The 22,300-nt window shown below is 31.0% G+C and overlaps 1 long non-coding RNA gene across 3 annotated transcripts; it reads left to right on the forward strand.

The window, feature by feature from the left end:
• The first annotated feature begins 1,363 nt into the window (after positions 1–1,363).
• Positions 1,364–5,897, forward strand: LOC146944818 (uncharacterized). Of its 3 annotated transcripts, none has more exons than XR_015026098.1 (5): positions 1,364–1,742; positions 1,852–1,945; positions 4,236–4,475; positions 4,726–4,812; positions 5,496–5,897. It is a non-coding gene; the product is annotated as an uncharacterized LOC146944818 (long non-coding RNA). The 3 variants fall into 3 exon arrangements; XR_015026097.1 differs by having other exon boundaries at positions 4,239–4,475; XR_015026099.1 differs by having other exon boundaries at positions 4,399–4,475.
• The last annotated feature ends 16,403 nt before the right edge of the window (positions 5,898–22,300 follow it).

Below are 22,300 nucleotides of genomic sequence, written 5' to 3' on the forward strand. Positions count from 1 at the left end.
AAAAAAAACAAAATTTCATAAAAACTATGGTTCGTAATGAATATGGATCCTCTCCTGCCTTGTTCTCGCCTGCCATCCCTCCTGCTCTATTCTCAGCGGTTGGATCAATCCATTGGTTGAAAGAGTTAATAAGAAAATGCAAACTATATCAGGACAGTCAAAGAAGGTCCATTCACATCACTTTCTCTCACAAGAGTACAAGACCTTTTGATTTCATCTGCACTTCACCACACACGGCGGGCGACAGATGATTGTCTTCGAATAATTTACCATCAGGCCATATCATTGTACGAAAATAATTTACGTTTTTTACCTCCATTTTGATGTTTTTTGAAAGTAGTATTTTCTTAAAAGAATTATAAGGAATGATTTTTTTAGGGAAAGGAATGATGAAATGACAAATTATATACTAAATTAGATTATATATGTTGTATATTTCAGATCTGCCAAATATTACTACTTTCTTTTTTGGGTCAAGTAGTCTAGTGGTTGGAGCTCACACATTTTAAATGTGGAGAAGTGGAGTGTCCAGGGTTTAAACTCCGACCCCTGCATATAATATACATTGTCCCTACCAACTGAACTAATCTGCCAAACATTGCAACTTTAAATGGTTTTTCGTGCAGGGTGTAAAAGAGTTGCAGTATGAATTGGCGTGTTCTTAATTGGATGTGAACATTTGAAACTGTAAAGAGAACAAACCATAAAATGCTATATAATCCTTTTATTTATTATGACATAATTGTTGTAGCTGCTTAGAGAAAGAACATAAATATGAGAATTGTTAGAGATGAAAAAGAAGAGTTGATAGCAGATAGGTTCTAAGCAACAGTAGCACATTGGTGAAGAAGAAAACAAAATTGCACATGATTCTCACTCTTAATTTGCTTTGCTATTATTTTTTACGTTTTATTACTCATCTATTGGATTAATCAAAGGGACGAGAATTGTGCAGGAGTGACCGCATGAGAGAAAAAAGCAGAAGGGGATCCATTTTCTTTCGTAATTGATACACATTAACACAACAAAAAGGGCAGACAAAACACACTACACCATTTATGGTCTCTAGCAACACTTTTTTGAGCAACCTGCCTAAATTGTTGCTTAAAAGCAATATTAGGCGACAATTTATACTCGTCACCAACAATATTTTCACAACAGCATATAATCGACCCTTAAAATCATTTTGGGGACAGTTTTGAAGCATCCATATGATAATTTTTCGGCAATATCTAATAAATGTCCCCTCAGACACATCTGGCGACAATTTTAAGCTGCTGCATTGTCTTTTGGTGAAAGTTACGTAATTACCCTTACATTATTTTGTAAACGCTAATTTGCCCTTCTCTTTCTTACATCTTTGTCAGTTTTGATTATTATGATTTGTGTTCCACTTGCGTCTTCTCTGTCCTCTGATGTCCAGATCTACAAATGTTCTCTCTTCAATCACCACCAAAAATAAAAAATCCACCACAAATTCATCTTCTTTGTGAGTCACATCCTCAGTTTCGCTGATTCAATCTCGAGTCGTTATCCTCTTGTTCCCTTCTTCCATTCACGTTGAACCCAAATCCCTAATTTGACATTCATCTTCAAATCCAAGTAGAAATGAGAACACAACGAACCCTAATCTCGTGATTCAGCTTCCAATCGTAGAAAAATGAGATCATGACGATCCCTAATCTGGAATTTCAACTTCCAATCGAAATGGGTTCTTCTCTGAACTACAATTTTCTCTACAAGTAAAGTGACTAACACTTAAACTATAATCTTCATAATTGTTGTTTTTGTTTTCTTGTTCTTGTTGATTTTGGGGTTAACCTTTTTTTTTTTTTTTGGGTATTCTTTTAGGATTCTGTAGGATTTGATGAAGAAGAGTATGCCATCAGGATTATCGAGAACTCTATGGGTTCAGTCTAATAGATTGTGAAGAATGTGAAGAAGGGTAATCTATTTTCTCTATCAATCATTTATCTTCATTTATTTATTGGGTTTGATTGCCTAAGGTTGTGTTGCTATGTTTGTATCGATTGCAAATTATTTATTTTCTTGCTTTGGATTTTGAAGAGACTTTGGGACTTCTCCTAATTACGCAAATGTTTGTGGTCGTGTGTTGAATTGGGCCTTGTATTTGGTACTTAATGAAATTGAGAGCTAAAGCACCAGTAAAACATTCAATACATTATTTGAATTTGAAAATGCAAAAATTATGCTATAATTCCAAAGAACTATGAATGAGATTTGTTGATGTCTATCGTTTTTGGTGCAATAGTTGTGTTATATAATATATTCACTAATTTGATTTATCATTCCTTTCATGCCATGAGTTTGGGTTAATGTTAGATGAAATACAATCACTAATTATAATTCATCTATGAAGCACGGACACCTCCAAGACTAGGCATGTTGTGGTGTCTGGCACGCGTCGGTATCTGACACTTCTATGACACTCGTATGACACGTGTCGGACAACCAAGACCGGTGTCCTAAAAGGCTAATGTTATTTGTACAACCCAAAGTTGTGGGACAACCGTATATTATACATTTTCATCTACCTTTTATTTTTTTTAATAATATTTGTGTATATCTCGATTTACGTGTCAGACTTAAATTTTCATAAAACATGTACGGTGTGCATACTACAATCATTTTTGGTTGTTAATATATCACACCTCGTCCTAAAAAAATGTTTTTTTTCTTTACTTCGACACTCCTAGGACCATTGTCCGACACCTACTCAGACAATTATCTGAAACATTTTCTCTCTCTCTCTCTCTCTCTCTCTCTCTCTCTCTCTCTCTCTCTCTCTCTCTCTCTCTCTCTCTCTCTCTCTCTTGCTTCCACATATCGTAGATACAAGAGTTATATATGTTTTAAGAAATGTTGATCAACTAGGGGGTTATAGACATTAAAGTTGACTATAACATTTTTAGCTGTTTTGATGGTAGATGAATAAATAATCCTGCCAAGGCCGGTCCCAAGCCCGGGTAAAATGGAGAGGGTTGTGTTAGGCCTCGACAGCCAACGTAAAACTTTGTCGAATCTCTATGACATGGACCAAATACGAAATACGATGGTAGATGAATAAATAAAGGTCAAATACTATGATACCTTGTCTTAGAACTTTTTCTAATTAAATAAATTGCTCAAGTTAGATGCTTATGTATGCATTTTGATTTTCATTTAAGACCGTATATAAATAAATTAACATATATGTAGAGGTCTCGACGTGTCGATGTCGTGTCAGGTGTCCGTGTCGGAGTCCATGTTTCATAGCATTTGATTGCAGAATTTTGCCAATTATTTTTAAATGTGCAAAGATTTTATATGCAATTTTACACCGCCAATAAGAGGTATATTTCGCGTTATACATGTTTAGGGGTGGGTACTTTTTGATACTTTTTGGTGCGGTTCTTTTTTTAAGTTTCTTTTAATGTTGATCGCTGTGTTGTTTGGTTTTGTCAGTGGTCATTTGCAGTAGGACAATCATGTGTTGTAGTGTGAGTTTAATTACCAGTTGTTTCGGGTTTTTTAGGAGCTTTTGATTTTATTTTATTGTGACTATCTCATGGTTCTGCTGAGTTGCTAATTATTCCGCAGCAATTTTCTATCAGTCTTGTAAAACCATGTTTTAGTTTTTAGTTCTGGTGGAGTTGTTATATGGTGGCTGCCCTTTTTTGTGACAGTAGCAGACTCTCCTTAAGATGGTTTAGAACTTGTAGTTTTTTTTTTGTGTGGGAGTCGTGGGGTCGTATGATGTAGTGAGTTTAGCTCTTTTCATGAATCATAATAAACTTAATCAATTTTAAATATGTATGTTTTAGAACTTACAATGACACGGCCTAAAGGCACTATTCTGTAAATGTGGAGAACATAAGAATAAAAAAGTTGAACAAGTCAGAAAACATAGAGTCCGTAAATTTTTGAACAAACACAAATGGGAATGTGCAGAGAAGTGAGATGGATTTTAGGAACTATGAAAAGAAACTATTTGTTGTACAAGTTCCATGAGACCATCCATTGGAGCCTCTTCACTCTGTCAATGCACAATTTGAAAATAACTACAGTCTAACACTGCACTGAATTTATGTTGATATTTTTACAATATGAATTTTTTGAATTATGAATGATAAAGAATGCAAATTCGTATGTTAGTAATGATAGATTTGATATTGTGTGTCCTACAAATTTAATTAATATAATAACCTTTTGCCTTTGCCAAAAATTTTGTATAGCAGGTTGTGTGTATGAGCTGCAAGGCCGGGCAATAGCCCGTCGAGGCAGGGCTAGACCACTGGGCTTCACAATTTTTGGGGCCCATAATATTTTTTTCTTCATATAATGCAGAAAAAATACATTATATACTATCAAAGTTAACTTTTTTCAAATAATTTGCAGCAATCTAGCGGTAAGGTGAAACACGTGTGAAAGGGGAGGAAGTTTTTTTGATTGGGACGTACTCGCTAAGGATTATGGTAAGTCACCATTAAATTAAATAAAAAATATACGCCGAAGATTAGATGAAGTGATACATAAGTAAAAGATGGATGAATTGTCATTAATCTCAAAACTACTAAGTTTTAAAAATGACAGTACATATAATATTAAGGGATTTTCTGAAGTTGTGGTATAATATTATATATCTATTGTTGTTGTTTTACACTTGTTCTCTCTTTACCATTTGTCTCCAATATTTGAATCATAAACATTTTTCATGTGTCGTAGGTGTGTGACAAACTTAAACAGTGGTCCTTCCAAGAATGATAGATGGTGCTAGCAATATTATATCTTTGGTCCTTCCAAGAATGATAGGTAGTGCTAACAATATTATATCTTTGGTTTTATTTAGTTGGAATTGGATCCTTGGTTACTATTCTTCCCATGTATTTGCTCTTGTTTGATAAGTAGTGATGTAATTTTTTATATTTCTTTTGCATTTTTGCTAATGTTAATGTGGCATGTTAGTCCATTTATCGATGAGTCTAAGGACGTTCCAGTCGAGGGTTTCAGCTCTAGACCTATTCTCTGCTTTGATCACTTTTATTCCCTTAATAGAAACTTGCTTCAAACAACCTTGTTGGAATGTCTAACTTAAGTTTGAAGTAAAAATTTTATTTATAACCTCTTTCTTTAGTATTATCCGACTTGTGCTATTTAAATTACATCTTTAAATGAAGTCAATAAATAATTATAACCTTTTGAGATTGAACTATGGATGAAGGTTTCTGACCTTAGTTTAGTTTTCATTTAGGAATTGAACTTTTATCTTTTAGTATGATTTGTATGTTAGTTTAAGACATGTGAAAATGGCCCATTATTAATTACATTGCATCTAAGTGTAGTTGATGGAATTGATGGTCAACTTCGTGGAATGTTTGTTGATTTAAAAAGGTTGACTTCGACTTGTTGCTTCACCTTGATGGAATAGATGTATGGAATAATCTTGTTAATATAGTAACACTAACGCCATTGAAAATCATTGTTATTTATTGCAGACATGGTTAGCATACATCTGCAACTACATCACTACCATACTAGTCCAGAATCAAGAGTTGTTATAACACCGACTTTTCATCATATACACCTTTTCAAGTTTAGTGTGCATCATACCATTCTTAGCCTATCTCGAAATACCCAAAAGTGTAATCATGTGAGCAATTGTCCCTCTTTTCAGCGTGCTTTAGTTTAATACTACTTCCGTTGTCGATCGAGAATTTATTATAATAGAAAGTTGAGTTTTAAGAGAAAAACTAGTCATGGTAATTGACTGGGTTCAATATTATTGTAATGATTGATTATGTAATATTATAATGGTTATTTTGATACAATCATCTCACTCCTTTTGTGGGTTGACTTTATAGAGGTTTAATCAAAAAATATTGTTGGTATTTTCACAATATGAGTTATGCTTCCTTCATTGTTTTGTTGATGTTCTAAATTGTGAAAAATGCTGGTTGGGAAGCTACTGCAGTTTCTAATTTAAAAATTAATTGCATTTTGCTATGGTTTTAAAGTGTTGCCTATAAGCTATGGGTACGCTTAAATAGCTTGCTCATATTATCACTGAGGCAACAACTAATAAACGTCGCCTTAGATGAACTAGTTAAACGTCCCCTATTCCCTGTAGTTTAGGCGACGATTGTAAAAAGTGTGCCCATAGAGCAAGAAAATCGTCCCCTAAAACAATAGGCAACGCTCGTATAGGGGACCCCTGAAAAACGTCCCCTATTCTTTTAGGCAACGTTTTTCGAAGTTCTGGCAACGTTTTTCAAATGTTGTTGAAGAGGATAAATGGTGTAGTGACACTAGTACTATATATAAAGGGGATAAGGGGTTTTTGACAGATTTTATCATTATTCCAATTATGTCATTAAACAAATTTTCCTATAATAGTGTTATTTGATTGGTATCATTTAAAAGATAATAATTTATATTATATATTTACTATATTGTTGATGTCATTGTAAAATATAAAATTAATTTTTTAAATTTGTTATAATTTAAAGTCACAAATATGTATACCTATGTTTTTAATCAAAATCTCACAAAAAATATCGTTCATAATTTATAACAACTAACGCAATAAAAAAATAAGTACTCCCTCCGTTCCTTTTTAAGTGTCGTTTTAGGGTGAATTTTTTGTTCCTATTTAACTGTCGTTTTGGTATTTTAAGGGTACGATTTGTCAATTATACCCTTTGTTAATTATTTATATCTTTTTCTTTGTTTGGTTACTCTTATCTTTTTTTAATAAAACTAATTAATGCTATATATTTGAAAAGGTAAAGTTTATTTTTTTAAACAAAGTTTATTTTTTTAAAAACAAAATTTGTTTCTTTTTTTTGACAAGACAAAATTTGTTTCTTGTTATCTTCAGATTTAAACAAAATTTTGTTACATATAATAATGATTTTATTAAGAGTTAAAATTCTATAACTAAGATGAATACTCATTGTTAGAAATTTCAAGTGCAAAGTAAAAGAACAATTTGAGAGAAAAACAAATAAAAACTCCATGAATGTTCAAAAAGAATAAAGAGTGGAAGACTCATTGGAACTGCTGATGAAAGGTGAAGAGGGAGAAGTAGTTGAAGACTCGTTTGACAAGATACAAGAACAAAAACAAGATGACAATGAAGAAGAAGAAGTTTCATCAAGAGTACTAATGGATATTGACTTAAATTAATTAAAGAGATGGGCACAATATTTAGAAAATCGACAATTGTTTGTTATGAGAGAGAGTGTGCGAACAAAAAAAAATTTGTTGGAGAAAAAGATAGTAAGTAACAAATGTTTGTTACGATCTTAAAAAAAATGTTTGTTACGAGAAAATATAACATATTAAATTTATTGGAAAGATAAAGTGTGTGCCAAAAAATAGAGATATATTGGTGGATTAAATAGAGGGTATAATAGGAAGAAAACGTGCAAAAATTCACTTTGCTATTTTCGTGGAAATTTTCTAAAACGACACTTAAAAAGGAATGGAGGGAGTACATAAACATACGTTTTTCCGCTAGTAAATTATAAAGAGAGGTTTACAGGAGAATACATGCAAGAAACGCAAGAACAAGTGAAAAGCTAGGAGTAACATATGACAAAAAAAATTAATAAATTATAAAAGGAATTTTGAGTAATCTACATCCCTTAAATATGATGCTGACTAACAACGGCCAAAATTGAGTGAATACACCGTACATAATTTTAAGTGCATTCATCCATTATTGCCGTTGACATAGAACATCATATTCAAAAAATGGATCACATGAATTTATTTTAAATCTACCTTTTTTTACTAAAATTAATTATTAACTTAAATTTTATTTAAGCGGGGATTTAAGGTTAATTTGGTAGTTCAGATGTTAGGACTTAATTCGTGAGAAGAGTCTAATCCAAAAGACTAGTCCATTAAGTATGAGAGCCTCATAGCTTAAGTACTGCATCAACCACTTTTATTTATCTGATGTAAAACTCCTAACATCAAATGTGAGAGTTAAAAGGTATGTTGGAAAAAGTGATATCATATTTTATTCTCACCTCTAACATAAGACTAAACAAATTAACATTGATTACAAAAAAAAAAACTTCCGAATTAAAAAAAATAAAATATATTCATCTAGAACTTTAGTATCATTAGAGCAAGCATACGAAGTCCGCCATTATAGATTCATTTAGCCCCATAACTTTATCAGAACATTGACATGTGGATTCTATATATAATAAAATAGAACTATGTTGGCAATAGTTTTTTTTTGGTTAAATTACATTTTTGGTCTCTTAACTATTTAATTAGTATCGTTTTGGTCTCTTAATTGAAATTTGATTTATTTTGGTATCTTAACTTTCTATCTGTTACACATTTTAGTCATGTCCGTTAGTTTAAATTAAAAAACCTTAGGGTTTCTTCATTTTCTTCTGAAATTTTTCTGGGATTGTTGTTGTTGTTGAATTGTTGTTGAAGGTTGATGGAGATGATATGAAGATGAAGAAGAGGGGAAGAAGATGAAGAAACCCAAACGTTTTTGAATTAAAACTAACGTAAAGGACCAAAATGTGTAACAGAGGAAAGTTAAGATATCAAAATAAATCAAATTTTAATTAAGGGACCAAAGCGATACTAATTAAATAGTTAAGGTACCAAAAATGCAATTTAACCTTTTTTTTTTAATAACTATTTTATAGTGTATTTCATACTTTCAAACACGAGCAACCATGACAAATGATACATTAATTAAATAAAATAATTACAGTTTATGCAATATTTATTTATAGTTATGATCATTTCAGAAAGAAAATAATATAATTTTGCTAAATTATCCATATTAATCATTAGTGGTTTTTCATTATTATAAATGCAAAGTTTAATCTATCAAAACAAAATGAAAGGTTTAAATAATATTGTTTTGGTTCCCCTATTTTGACCAAACTACAATTTTAGTCACTCAATTTTTAAATAAATAAATTTATAAGAAGAAAAACCAAGAATGGAGAGAATATATCATAAACCTGAAAAGAAAAAATATAGAATTTACAAACTCTACTCATTTTGAAACCGCAAGTTGACTAAAAACGTCGTAAAAAATTGTAATAAAGTGTTCGGAGCAAGAGTTTTAAATGTATTCTTTGTTGTTGTGTTGTGCATGGAAAATTGGTTCTTTGAAGAAAACCCGTGAAGTAGTTAAAATTTGGAAGACTAGACTTGCAAGGTTGAAACGTGGAAGTTAGGGGAGGCTGTGGAAAACAATCTCTATTGTGTGTGTTTGCCTCATAGAGTCTTGCTCTCTATGTTTTTTCATCTCATATCTCATCCATTTTTATACTCACAAATTAGGTTAAGTTCATTTGGTGGTTGAGGAATAGGCAAAAAATTCATATCAAGGGTTGTTGAGGTTGCAGAGAGCATGTGATATGCTTTAATCACAAAAATGGATAAAGTAAAAAAAGCAAATGGTAAAGAGAAATTGGAACTATCCTAAATATTGGGATTGAGTGTTACGTTGTAGTATATATTTATTTATCTCTTATTATGATTATTATTTGAATTTTAATTTGAAGTAGTGGACAATGTCTTCTCCTGTTTTTTGTATTATTCTGTTTTTGAAGTTATCACTTTTGTAACATTTTGCATTTTGTGTTATATATATATACTAGGATTTGTTATGCCAATGATAGACATTGCATCCACCATAGGATTTGTTATGCCAATGATATCGTGGATGATTACAGCATACTGCAGTTGCTGCTTTGAAAATGAATTCCTACAAAGGATTCATGAGTCAAACTACATATCCTCTTTTGTATTTGGTTCCTTTGTTCTATATTTGTTTTTTTCTCCAACCATTTCGGTTATTTTCCAGTTTGGTGATGGCTTGTACCTATAGGGTAGAGGTCTTGAAAGCTTGTGTTCATAAAAACAAAGATAAAGTGCTTTGGCTTATCACTTCTTAAAATTGTCCTTAGCTTATATCTTTCCAGATTTTTATCTATAACTGAATCTTAGTTCTCCGTAAATTGCCATGCTGCATTATTTCTTGCTTTACTTGAAGTATTAATATATGGTTAATTTGGATAATTTTTTTAGTTATAATCATGCAAACTTCAATAAAACTCTTCTGTCTGCTTACATTGTGGGTGATTTTAGATTATGTCCCTTGAAATGTCGAGGAAGAAAGATGATATTGTATTTGTTTCTTCAAATTTATTTTACGTTGTATTTGTTTCTTTTAGTTTAATTTTTCTTGTTTCTTCATATGCCATGGTTTCTGATTGAATTGTATTTTCGTCAATTAATTATTAACATATAGTTTATTTAATAGGAGATTTAAGATTGACTGGTGGTTAACATGTGAGAGTTAAAAAGTAGGTTTGAAAAAGGTGATATCAGATTTTATTATCACCACCAGTATAAGATTAAACAAATTAACATTTAACATTCATTAATTTTTTTTAAAAAAAACTTCAACTTGAACTTTAGTTTCATTATACAAGCATATGAAGATGCTATATAAGCTTATTAAAAATAGAACTATGTTGGCATTATGGATTTTTTTTTTTTTTTACTATTTTATGGTGTATTTCATACTTTTCAACACAACCATGGCAAACGATACATAATTAAATAAATAATTACAATTTATACAATACTTATTTAATAGATATGATCATTTCATTAAGAAAATAATAATAATTTTACTAAATTATTCATATTAATCATTAGTGTATTTTCATTATTATAAATGCAAGGTTTAATCTACCAAAAAAAACTAAAAGGTTAAAATATTGTTTTGGTTCCGCTATTTTGACCAAACTACAGTTGTAGTCTCTCAATTTTTAATTGTGCAATTTCGATCTCACATTTTAGAAATTTTGATGAACCCGTGATTTTGATCTTCCAATTTAATGATATAATAATAAATTAGGTGAGCCCATGATTTTTTCAAATTATGGATACCAAAACTACATTTAATTTTAGTCTTAATGAAAAATCTTGTCAAAAAAATGGGAGGGGTATATTGACTCCATGAATAACTCAATAGAGTTATTCCAAATCACTGGTGTCTATTTTATTTTAATATAATAGTCTTAATTAACTATCTTGTACGCCTAACAAGATTCCACACCCCGGTTGATTGTTCCCTCAGCATCTTTCAATTGTTCTACAAAGCTCCAAGGCGTTCCTTTACGATTTGATCTATTTATTAAAATTTAGTTGTTAATCTATTTCAATCTTTTCGATCAATTTCTTCGATCAATTGTTAAACAATTCATCTTTTTCAAATCTTTACCATAATCAACCAATTCAATATTCATTTCCAACCAATTGCTTCAATCTACCAATCAGTGGCGGATCTTCACTTATTTTCTTGGGGGTGCCAAATGCTTTTGTATACTCCACTTTTAATGAACGTTTATATATTGCAATATTTCAAGTAATATCATACAATAATAAGTGATCTGGTGGTTTGAATTGCTTTAAATAAGCGTTGTGTTGCGGGTTTTTTTCGATAAAATATTAAAAATGCACAAGAAAATATCAAAAATATACTAGCTAAAGGGTCGAACACACGACCTTTAGACTTGTAAAAGCACCCCCTAACCACTAGAACAACCGGAAATTCCTTGCTGTATTGTGGATAATACTATATATATAGTAAACTTGGGGGGTGCCACGGCACCTGGGGGTCTCAATAGAGATCCGCCCCTGCTACCAATTTATTTGAATTGTCAAACATAATTGTTGTTTGAATATTTCTTAGTATTTCAATTTTCAACTCTAATGTAAAAGCTGAAATGAACTTTTTGGGATTTATCAAAGTGAAAAACCACTCATATAGAACAAAAAACAACCGAGACATTCCTAAGACTACTACGTTTTGTATCCAAGCAAATTGATTTCAAATCATGGAATGAAGTTTAGGAACCTGCAACAACAGTTGATTTGGTCCACGAAATGAGCAAATAAAATAAGGGAAATGTTAACTTGTGCCCTCAAGGCACAAGTTAATGATTTAAATATAGAAAAAACTTATTGGAATTTGTGCATTGCATTTAATATTTAACTTTTTAATCATTTAAATGCACAAAATTTTAGAGAAAGTTTTTTCTTTTAGGTTTCTTAACATGTGCCCTAAGGGCACAAGTTAACACTACCCATAAAATAAACAATAAAACCGTTAGATTAAAAAAAATTGACAATGGGGATTTGGAGTAAGTCTATAGATTAACTCTTTGAGTCCATATATCCTTCCTAAAATAACTAATTAAATGAAAAGGAAAACAATAATGGAAGTGAAAAATAACTATTTAAAGGTGATGCATAAAGTGTTGATTACATTGAAAGTTGAAACGACACTGAATCCAGAGGAGTACCTTGCACTCAGTCATAAATAAAGAAGAAAAAGAGAGGAAGAACATCATAAAAAAGAACAAAAACAAAGAATACATCATAAACCTGAAAAGAAAAAAATATAGAATTAACAAACCCTACTCCTTTTGAAACCATAAGTTGACAGAAAACTTTGTTAATAATTGTAATATAAAGTGTTTAGAGCAAGATATTGCATGTTGAAAAAATGAGCACAGTTTTAAATGTACTATTTATTGTTGTGTATGTGTTGTGCATGGAAAATTGGTTCTTTGAAAAAAAAACCCATGAAGTAGTTAGAACTTGGAAGACTAGACGCAAAAAGTTGAACCATGGGGAGCTTGTGGAGAGCAATCTCTACTATTATTTATTATGAGTGAGTTGTTGTTTGAAGAGATGAATTGTGGGTATGTATGTGTTTGGCTCATAGTCTTTTGCTCTCTATGTTTTTTCATCTCATATCTCACCCATTTTTATACTCACAAATTAGGTTAAGTTCATTTGGTGGTTGAGGAATAGGCCAAAAATTCATATCAAAGGTTGTTGAGGTTGAAGAGAGCATGTGATATGCTTTAATCACAAAAATGGTTAAAGTAAAAAAGCAAATGGTAAAGAGGAATAGGAGGAACTATCTTAAATATTGGGATTGAGTGTTGTAGTATATCATTTTTTTTGTCAAGTAGGAATTCACTTTTTTGTATTCGTTGTTTTGGCTGATGAGAATCATTTCATAGATGGAAAACATGCTTTCAAATTCATTTTGTTCAGAAGTAACGATTGTGTACAAGCATATTTGGTTTTCTATGCCTCTAGGCTCTAATTGCATTTTAAAGATATTTTAAGTGCCATAAACCTTATGCTTCATCATCAACATTATATTTTTTTGCCCAACAACACCTTCTTTTTCTTTTTCCGTTAACCCTCCAATTCTTAAGGGAAAGTGGTCCTAGTGATCCGAAGTTCGGCCGTGAGGTAAGGATAATCAAGCCAAAAATTATTTCACTCATGAATAAAAATTGAGTTCTCCCAAACAATCCGTCCTTAGTAAAATTCATTTACCACTTGAGCTTAATTGCTTAGTTCAACACCTTTTAATTAGGATTACTAATTATATAAACACTACATGTGTTATTTCAAGTAAATTTATATTATGGATCTTTATATTTATGTACTTGATCAGTGTAATCAGGTCAAATATATTTTATAGGTAGATTTGACTCCAATGTTTTTATGTCTGGCTCGTTATCTCAAAGGATATGTATTTATAGATAATCAAATAGGAGACAAAAAGTGGATTTAGGATGGATCTTGCGTTTTGTTTAGTAGTAATAGTATCTAGTTGCTTTCTTAGGGATGCCGATAACCTATAATATTAATCCATAATCATAGTTAGTTACAAAATCGTTTTAGACTTTGGTATATAATAAGTTGTAATGCTCACTTTTCATCAATCAATGTGAAACCAAGTTACGACGAATTCTTTCATCTCTCTAAACTCTTCGTCTTCTATTCTTTCAATTTTTATTCATTCATATGATTGCTTGCAAAACAAGAAATCTAAGCTGCACTAAAAATTGGCATCTATAGCCTTGAGTTTTGATTTTGGGAAATATTAAAAAATTACGAGGGGAACAATCTCTGAGGAACACGAGTGAAGTGTGTGTGATTTAAGAATTGTTGCTAAGAAATCATGGGTGTGAATGGAGGTTTTGTTACGGTGGCAAAAGTCAAAAGCATTGTAGTTAGAGGAAAGTGATATACAAATTCAAAGTTTTTCCTTAAGTTTGTCGCAAGTCAAAGAAGGAACAATGATATCCTTGATGTGAACGACAAAAGTGTAGATGGGGTGAAAGAGATATGAGGGGAGGTCTTTAATTATTTCAAAAATCACGTTAAAGCTAATAATAGACTGGGAGGGGATACTTTGCCTTTTAACTTCATTTCGGATGAAGATGCGATCAATTAAGCCAAATTAGAACCCGTTTGTCCTCTTGGAAGCTTCTTTTTATGTTCTTATGGTATACTTTATTTCTTTTTTCAAAGGAGTCTCGTTTTAAATCTCCATTTAGGTGTGGAGATAAATGAAGGGAGTTGGAGTTGGAGAAGAAACTTGTTTCAATGGGAAGAGGTGTTAGCAGGGGAATGTAGAGATTTGATGTCTAGCATCTAATATTTATTTTTCAGGAAATGTGAATGATACTTGATCTTTGAATCAAAATTCAGAAGAAGGTTATTCGGTCAAAGAAGCTTATCGTATGATCATATCATATGATAACTTCAATAAATTGATTCATTTGAAGGTATCTCTATTTGTATGAAGATTGCTTCAAGATAGACTACCAACGAAAGAAAACATTCTCCGAAGAGGTGCCTCTCATTTAGATACTTATTTGCGCGTCTAGTTGTGGGTTTGACGAAACTATACAACATTTATTTTTATTGTACGTTGTTTGGCAAAGTTTGGGTGGATGAAACGTGGTGGTTGAGGTTTAAATGTACATTGCACAATAATAGTTTGACTCATGCTATTCAATTTATGGGGTTATCACCTCGTGGTAAACAGGTGAAGGAAGGTATCCATGTAATATGGTTGGCGTGTATTTGGTGTATTTGAAAATTTAGAAATGACATTGTTTTCCCCTAACAAGAGAACAACCCATGTCCTATAATTGACATGGTAATTTTTTTTTATCATGGTCATGGCTTAAAGCTAAGGTGAGCAATTATGTGTTTGATCTTCATCAACATTCACCCTATATGGATATATTATGTATGAGGGTCACTAGTGTTAATTATTTTATCCTACTTTTCATCGATGTGATTGTAATTTTTATATCATTGAATTTGTTTCGTATAGTAATTCTTTCTATGAGAAGTGCTACCCGTTTATGTTTGTTGAAATAATTGTTCGGTATTGTTATACTAAAACGTTTGAATAAAATAATATGTATTGCGGTCTCAATTTTTATTCAAATAAAATTTGAAATGCTAAAGTTTTTTATATTTGTCTCTAATAATAAGTTAAAACCCCATCCACGTGTATGTTTATTGTTAACTCACAACCAGAAGTTTCTGAGATTATTTGACTAACATCTCGTTTTCCTCAGTTAATAAGTATTGAGCGTATATGAAAATTGATATAGAATATTCACCAACATATGTTCATTTCTAAAAATGGGTTTAAAGATCCATTCATTAAACGTCTAATGTTAGCGGTACGATCAATACTTATAAGATAATATCTTTCAATTTGTACTTGGGAATATATAATCTTTCATTATAAGACATTGAATTGCATCAAGCCAACAATTTATCATATACAGATCGTCCCCTAATTTCTAATTTGATGTTTGGTTTATAAGGCTAATATTTTCCATATAAACGTTTTTTGGATGTGTTTGTTGTAAATTTTATTCATATTTCAAAAGTTTTCGAATATATTGTACCCCTCATTTTTAATTGAAAAATATTTTAGTAGAAAGTATTTAATTCAATTATTTAATAATAAGAGACTAAAGAGTAACAGGTGCATTATGACATTAAAGTGTGCTAATTCTCTTTATTTTTCGGTTAGCTTTGGCTCAGTCAAACAGAGGTAATCAAAATCCATTGTTACAGTAACGTTTGTGTGCCTGAAGTAAGAAATATAAGGAAACAATCATCCACCACTTAATGTCATTATTTTCACAATCTTTTAATTGAATTATGGCAGTACGGTCATTTTTGGTAAGGAGCACATATACTTCTTTGAGGAATAAACAAAGATATAGAAACTCTGAAAATAAAACCACTAGAACAAAAGAAACTTTTTCAATTACTTTTGGGTTACATCTCCTGCTATCTTTGAGATAGATTCAAGTTGTTCTGCCACCTCTGATGTGATTCATATCAGGGAAGAACATGTTGTATCATGCGAGGATATGCGCTTATGAGCCGGATAAATCCTTATTGGCTGTGACTTTGTCACGCATCATGTTCTACAACGGCTTATCATTTTGCAGGTCATGATTTCTTGTTTGTTCACTTCACCGTTGCGGACTTCTAATCACCGCAATTTCAAGAACATATAAGTTTACTAGATATCCTTATTGTTTATGCTCTTTAATATTTAATTGATGCTTTTATTTATATGATGATTATTATTTATAGAGATGATTTATTCCTAATTTTTACAACAATGTTGTGTAGGATTCAATTGCACCAATACAATGCGCTTAGAGAAGTTGTAATTGAATATTGAAAAAATATATTTGATATGAATCTCCATCTATTACAAAGAATATTTGAGTCAATAATTGGAGACTTTTTTTACAGCTTAGTAGACTGATTATCGATTGATGAATTTATTTTTCCAATATTAGGGTGAGAGAATAAGCAGCTGAATAAATGAACCAGAAGTTCAAATGAATCATTTTAAATAAATTATTATTACCTCATCTTGATCCTCAAGTAAATCAGTGTGAACTAGAAGTTCAAAATATAATTTTATTTGCAAAGTTAAGCAAACAAAATATCAACTCTTTATGTTCATATTGAAATAGATGTCCATGTTGGATAATCTAATCTTGCAAATGAATCTCATTGCGTCTTAAGCGTGGTAGAGCAGTCGGTTCCATAGACAAAGGATATGAAAATTCTAAAAAAGAAGTTTAATATACTTTATTTTTTTTGTTTGTTTCAGGTGAACTGATCAGGTACCTTAAATTTAATGTAAATAAAGAAGTCTCAATAGATTATGTCATGAAAGAAATGCGATGGAACCGAAAAATAAAAGTCAACGTTGACGATGTTTTTACATAAAATATAGCGCTATATGTAAAAATTATAATGAGGATCATGAATCATAAATATATCAAGACAAGTATTGTGTGATCAAAGTTTGTAAAAGTAAAAAATTAATTCATATTTGTGTCATTTCAATATTATTTTGTTGTTTTAAGATCTCTAGCATTGGTGTAAATAATGTTTATATTAAATATGATTTTCAACACGCATGCGAGCGAGCACGCACGCGCGCGCAGACTCATATATGTACGGTTTGATTAAATCCAATGGTCAATATTCATTCCTCTCATCTCTCATTATAATGAGTGTTCTCATTTGATATATCCTCTATATTTTTTTATGAATGTTCAAGAGCTGGCTACTATAAGAGTAGAGAGAGAATCTTCCAGTTAAGATCCTGTTGTTGATAATCAACATTTGGGAATGGTTACTCAGTGGGAGGATAGATTCTACCAGTCCAATAGAGGTCATACTTATCTTGGAAGACCCTTGTAGGCAAGACGAGATTTTTTCCAAACATTCTTGGTTTTGTAGATGGATGTGGAATACCTGCGGCTCGTGTGACAAAAGAGGAAGAGCTTAGAGAAGCTATTAAGAAGATGTTGGAAACCCCTGGACTTTATCTTCTTTCCCAATGATTCAAGGATGTGATCACTCGGGGTGATTGATAGAGATTCGAGTATGGTCATAAGGTAGTGGTGAGAACTGAGAATATATGATAAAGAAAGAGTTGGCTAGTATGTTAAAAAAAAGGTTTTGTTTATGTTTTTTTACAAGTGGGGTGGTTTTTTTTAAATGACGTTTAGAAGTGTTTTTTTGTCAAGTAGTCTAGTAGTTAGAACTTTTTTTTAAAGATTTTTTTTTTTTTGAAGGATAGTAGTTAGAACTAAATGTGGAGAAGTTGAGTGTCCGGGATTTGAACTCTGATCCCTGCATATAATATGTAATATTCAATTATAACTCTAATTAATATTACTTTCATCATTTCTAATTAAATATATTATACTTTGCATTTATGATAATGGAGAATGCACCAATATTTGACAAGGTACTCAAAATCAATTTTTTTCTCTCTTTTACTTATACATTTTTTTCCATAATTTTTTTAAAAAAATCTTCATAATTTCTTAAAAAAATGATTTTTTTCTAATTTTTTAATTTTGAAAAATATTTTATAAAAATTCTGGAATAAAATTATCGGAAAAAAATCCGAATTTTTCTATTAAAATTCTGGATAAAGATTGTCTATTTTTTTAAGTTTTGAAAAAATATTATCTAAATTCTGGAAAAATATTTTCAATTTTTCATAATTTTCAATTCTTGAAAAATATAATCTAAATTTTTATTTTTTTATTGTCAAAAAATATTATCTAAATTTTGTTTTTTTAAATTATGAAAAATATTTTTGAATAAAAAATAAAAAAAAATAAACTAACTTTTTTAATTTTGAATTTGTTTAATCTCAAATTTGTTTTTCTAATTTTCAAAATATATTTTCTAAGATTTTGAAATATATTAAGTTCCATAATTTTTCGTTTTTTTATAAAATAAAACTTCTTACTACGAAAAAATGATTTTTTTCTAATTTTTTAAAATTTTAAAAAAATTAATTTAATTTTTTTATATATAAATGAATTTATATATTTTTTATAAAAAAAAAACCACAAATGCCAAGTGTATCATAAAAAAATGAAAAACAATTATTTATACTATCATCACGTCATCAGAAAAATGTGACTCAGTGTGCCGCATCAGCGAATATGCACAGTCAGATGGTTTAGGGAGTATTTTGAAACAAAAAAAATTACAAGGACTGAACCAAAAAAAAATATCCAGGGGCAAACCCGGAAATCGCCTATATTACAGGAGACAAAGCACCATCAACCTTTTTTTTACTATTAACCTGAGATAGGGTCCGTTGACACCAAATCCTACCCCTTAATTTCTTTCGATCAAATGGCTCTTATTAATTCACTCAATCCGACACAAATCTCCTTCGTACCTGATTCATGGTTTCTTCGCTATTTTGTTATTTCCCTTGCATTGATGAATGCGGGTAGCACTTTGGTGCCATTAATGGCACCGTGCCATTAAATCTGGGTCACACAACACATTTATCTTGGTGTTATTAATGACCCAGATTTAATGGCACGATGTCATTAATGACACCAAAGTGCTACCCGATGAATGCTATGAAGTTCTGTAGTTCTATTTCTTCAATTCCCATCTTGTTGAGATTCTCGAGAAAACAATTGTAGGATTTTGATTGTCGATTTCCATTCCCCCATGGGCTTTGTTTCTTTTGTTAGTTATTGGAGTGCAACTTGTATCTTAAATATTAGGCTATTATATTTGGGAGAAAGAACAAATTGCTTTCCCCTCATAATAAAACAAAAATCAAATTGTTTCGGAATTTTTAAGGGTAGATGGATTGATGGATTGCGGAGATAAAAAAAATGATTTGTAAAAGGATATTAGATTAAACATATGTATTTCAATATATTTTTCAATTTAACTCCATCACTAATTGAATAGAGGATTTTTAGGGGCTGTTTGTTTCAAGTGATTGTGGAAGGATTGATAGTAGGTAGGAAAGAAAGTTTATAGAAAAGTTTCTTTCCATCCTTTGGTTTGCTTGTCAGAGAGAGGAAAGAAATTACTGTTTGTGGGCCCCATTGCTTAAAACCTTTCTACCCCAAATTGCGCAGAAAGCTGTAAGAGAACATTCAATTTAATAAAAAGACCAAATAGCCCTTGTTTATATCACGTTTATGTACTCAATTTTCTTCAATGAAATTGTGAAATAGTGGGACCTTCATATGCGACCACCTTTCCATTTTTTATTTAATATTTTATACTACCACTTTCTTTATTTACAAGGACACAATTCTTTTGTTCATTTATATTATATATTTATATAATTGTAATAAAATGTTATATTTTAAATGTGGGGTACTTGTGTCAATTTTTGTGTGCATATTATATATATGTATGCATTCATTCTGAAAATAAAAATATGCATGCATATTCATTTTAATATAAGGACATTTATGTCATTTTATAAAATTATAATTTTCTTTCGTTTCACTTTCTTTTCACTTTCATTCATACCAAACAACTAAAACAATCATCTCACTTTCCATTCACTTTCCTCATACTTTCTTTCCTTTAACAATCTTTCCTCTTACAATCTTTCCTCTCACTTTCTTTGGTGATCCAAACACACCCGCATCACATTAGATTGATGAAACATCTCAGCAAGTGTACCTAGTGGTGAAGGAGATGAATGAAAACCATAGATAGCGTAAGAACGAAAGAATGAAGACGGAGAAGCGTGTATGCTTAGGTCAATTGATGAGAACCATTGGATCAAATGAAATTAAGGGATATGATTTGATGTCAATGAATCCGTTGACACGGATGTCTGAAGGTGAGAGGGTAATGTTAAACACATTTTGTTCCAGCGGATCTTAACTCTTTTTTTAATGTGTGAAATGAACATAAAAAATCCTTTTATAATGAGACGGAGGAAGTATAATTTTTAAAAAGCTTTTTCCATCTCTCACTCTTAAATCTTCATATATCTCTCTCTCACAAACATTCATAGAAGGTGCACTACAAGAAAATATGTGAGGTCTAGATTGCTCAATTGGAAGAATTATATTGAATTCTCAATTTCACATACCCGTCTAAGGCTTTGTTTGGGAGTTTGGAGGGGAGGGCTTTTGGGGTTGGAAATATATAGAAAAATGGACAAAAAATTCACATTTTTTGAAAGAATAGTTTTTTAGAGAATGATAAACTAATACTTATGATTAATATACTTTTAATTTTAAGAATACTATAACAACATAAAGTGAATTTGAAAAATTCATATAAACCCTCCATAACCCCCCAAAACCATCCCCCAATACAATTTTTGAGTTCCTCCAAATGAGGGGGATTTTTTATTATGAGTAACAAATTAACCTCCAAAGCCCTCTCCTCCCAATGTCTTCTATTTCTTCCACTTGCTCCTTCCTTTTTTCCAAAAGCCCCCCTCCCCTCCCCTCCAAACTCCCACACAAAGCCTAAGATACTCAGTAACTAACACGAGGTCTTCCTGTCGGTAACAGCTCCAAGAAACTGAACTATATTGGGGTGTCGAAGCTTCACCAACAAATTAACCTCATGCCTAAAGTTCTGACTGTTGACAATTAACAAACAGAATGAAAAGATATAGAGGAGAAACATAAGACAAGCCTGACACATATGAGATAGCATAAAAAACCTAGGAGCTAAGACAGAGAGAAAATATGGTTTGTTGCATCAAAACTTTCAGCTTAATCATAAGTCTGTCCACCTCCCTCCCCACTTCCCCTAAAACAAGAAAAAACTGCCTTCTCTCATTTAGTTTCAATTATTTATTGTAAGAGGCATAAATCTAGAATCCAAATTTAGTTTATTAATAATAGCTTAAATGAAAAAGTAAAAGTGGACATTGCAAAAATACACCTGGCAAATCAAGGCTCAAAAGTAGCAGCAAGAAAACCAAGTGCATACAATTCTTATAAGGGTAGTGTTAACTTGTGCCCTTAGGGCACATGTTAAGAAATCTAAAAAAAGAAATATTCCCTTAAACTTTGTGCATTCAATTCTTTAAAACATCAAAAATTAAATTTAATACACGCATTCTAATATATTATTTCTACATTTGGCTGCTAAACTTGTGCCTTAAAGGCACAAGTTAATATTTCCCTTCTTATAAAAAATAATGAAAAGAAAGAAAATGCAATGAAAATAAGCTAAAGTAATAGCAAGAGAACAATAAAAACGTTAAGCTAGAAAAAATTAACAGAAGTAGTAGCAAGAAACACTACACGCATACAAGAACAGAAATTGATGTATTACGTAAATAACAATCTTTTTTTTTTTTAAATTCTTCTTCTCGATCAGCTTAAAATGTATCTTGAATGATCAGAAAATAAACATAGTTCATACAACGTGATCTTCACTGTCAGAACTGGATGACTCACAACTCTATGTCTCTAGCCACTGAATTATTAATCGAACGGAATAGTCCGTGTCTACATCTACGTCTATGACTATGACACATAGTTTTGAAATAAATATCTCAACATACTCTCAAATAAAACACATTAAACTATGTTTC

The sequence above is a fragment of the Medicago sativa genome, chromosome 2 (assembly GCF_051527215.1).
Source record: "Medicago sativa cultivar Bolivia chromosome 2, Bolivia_mono, whole genome shotgun sequence".
Classification (NCBI taxonomy): domain Eukaryota; kingdom Viridiplantae; phylum Streptophyta; class Magnoliopsida; order Fabales; family Fabaceae; genus Medicago; species Medicago sativa.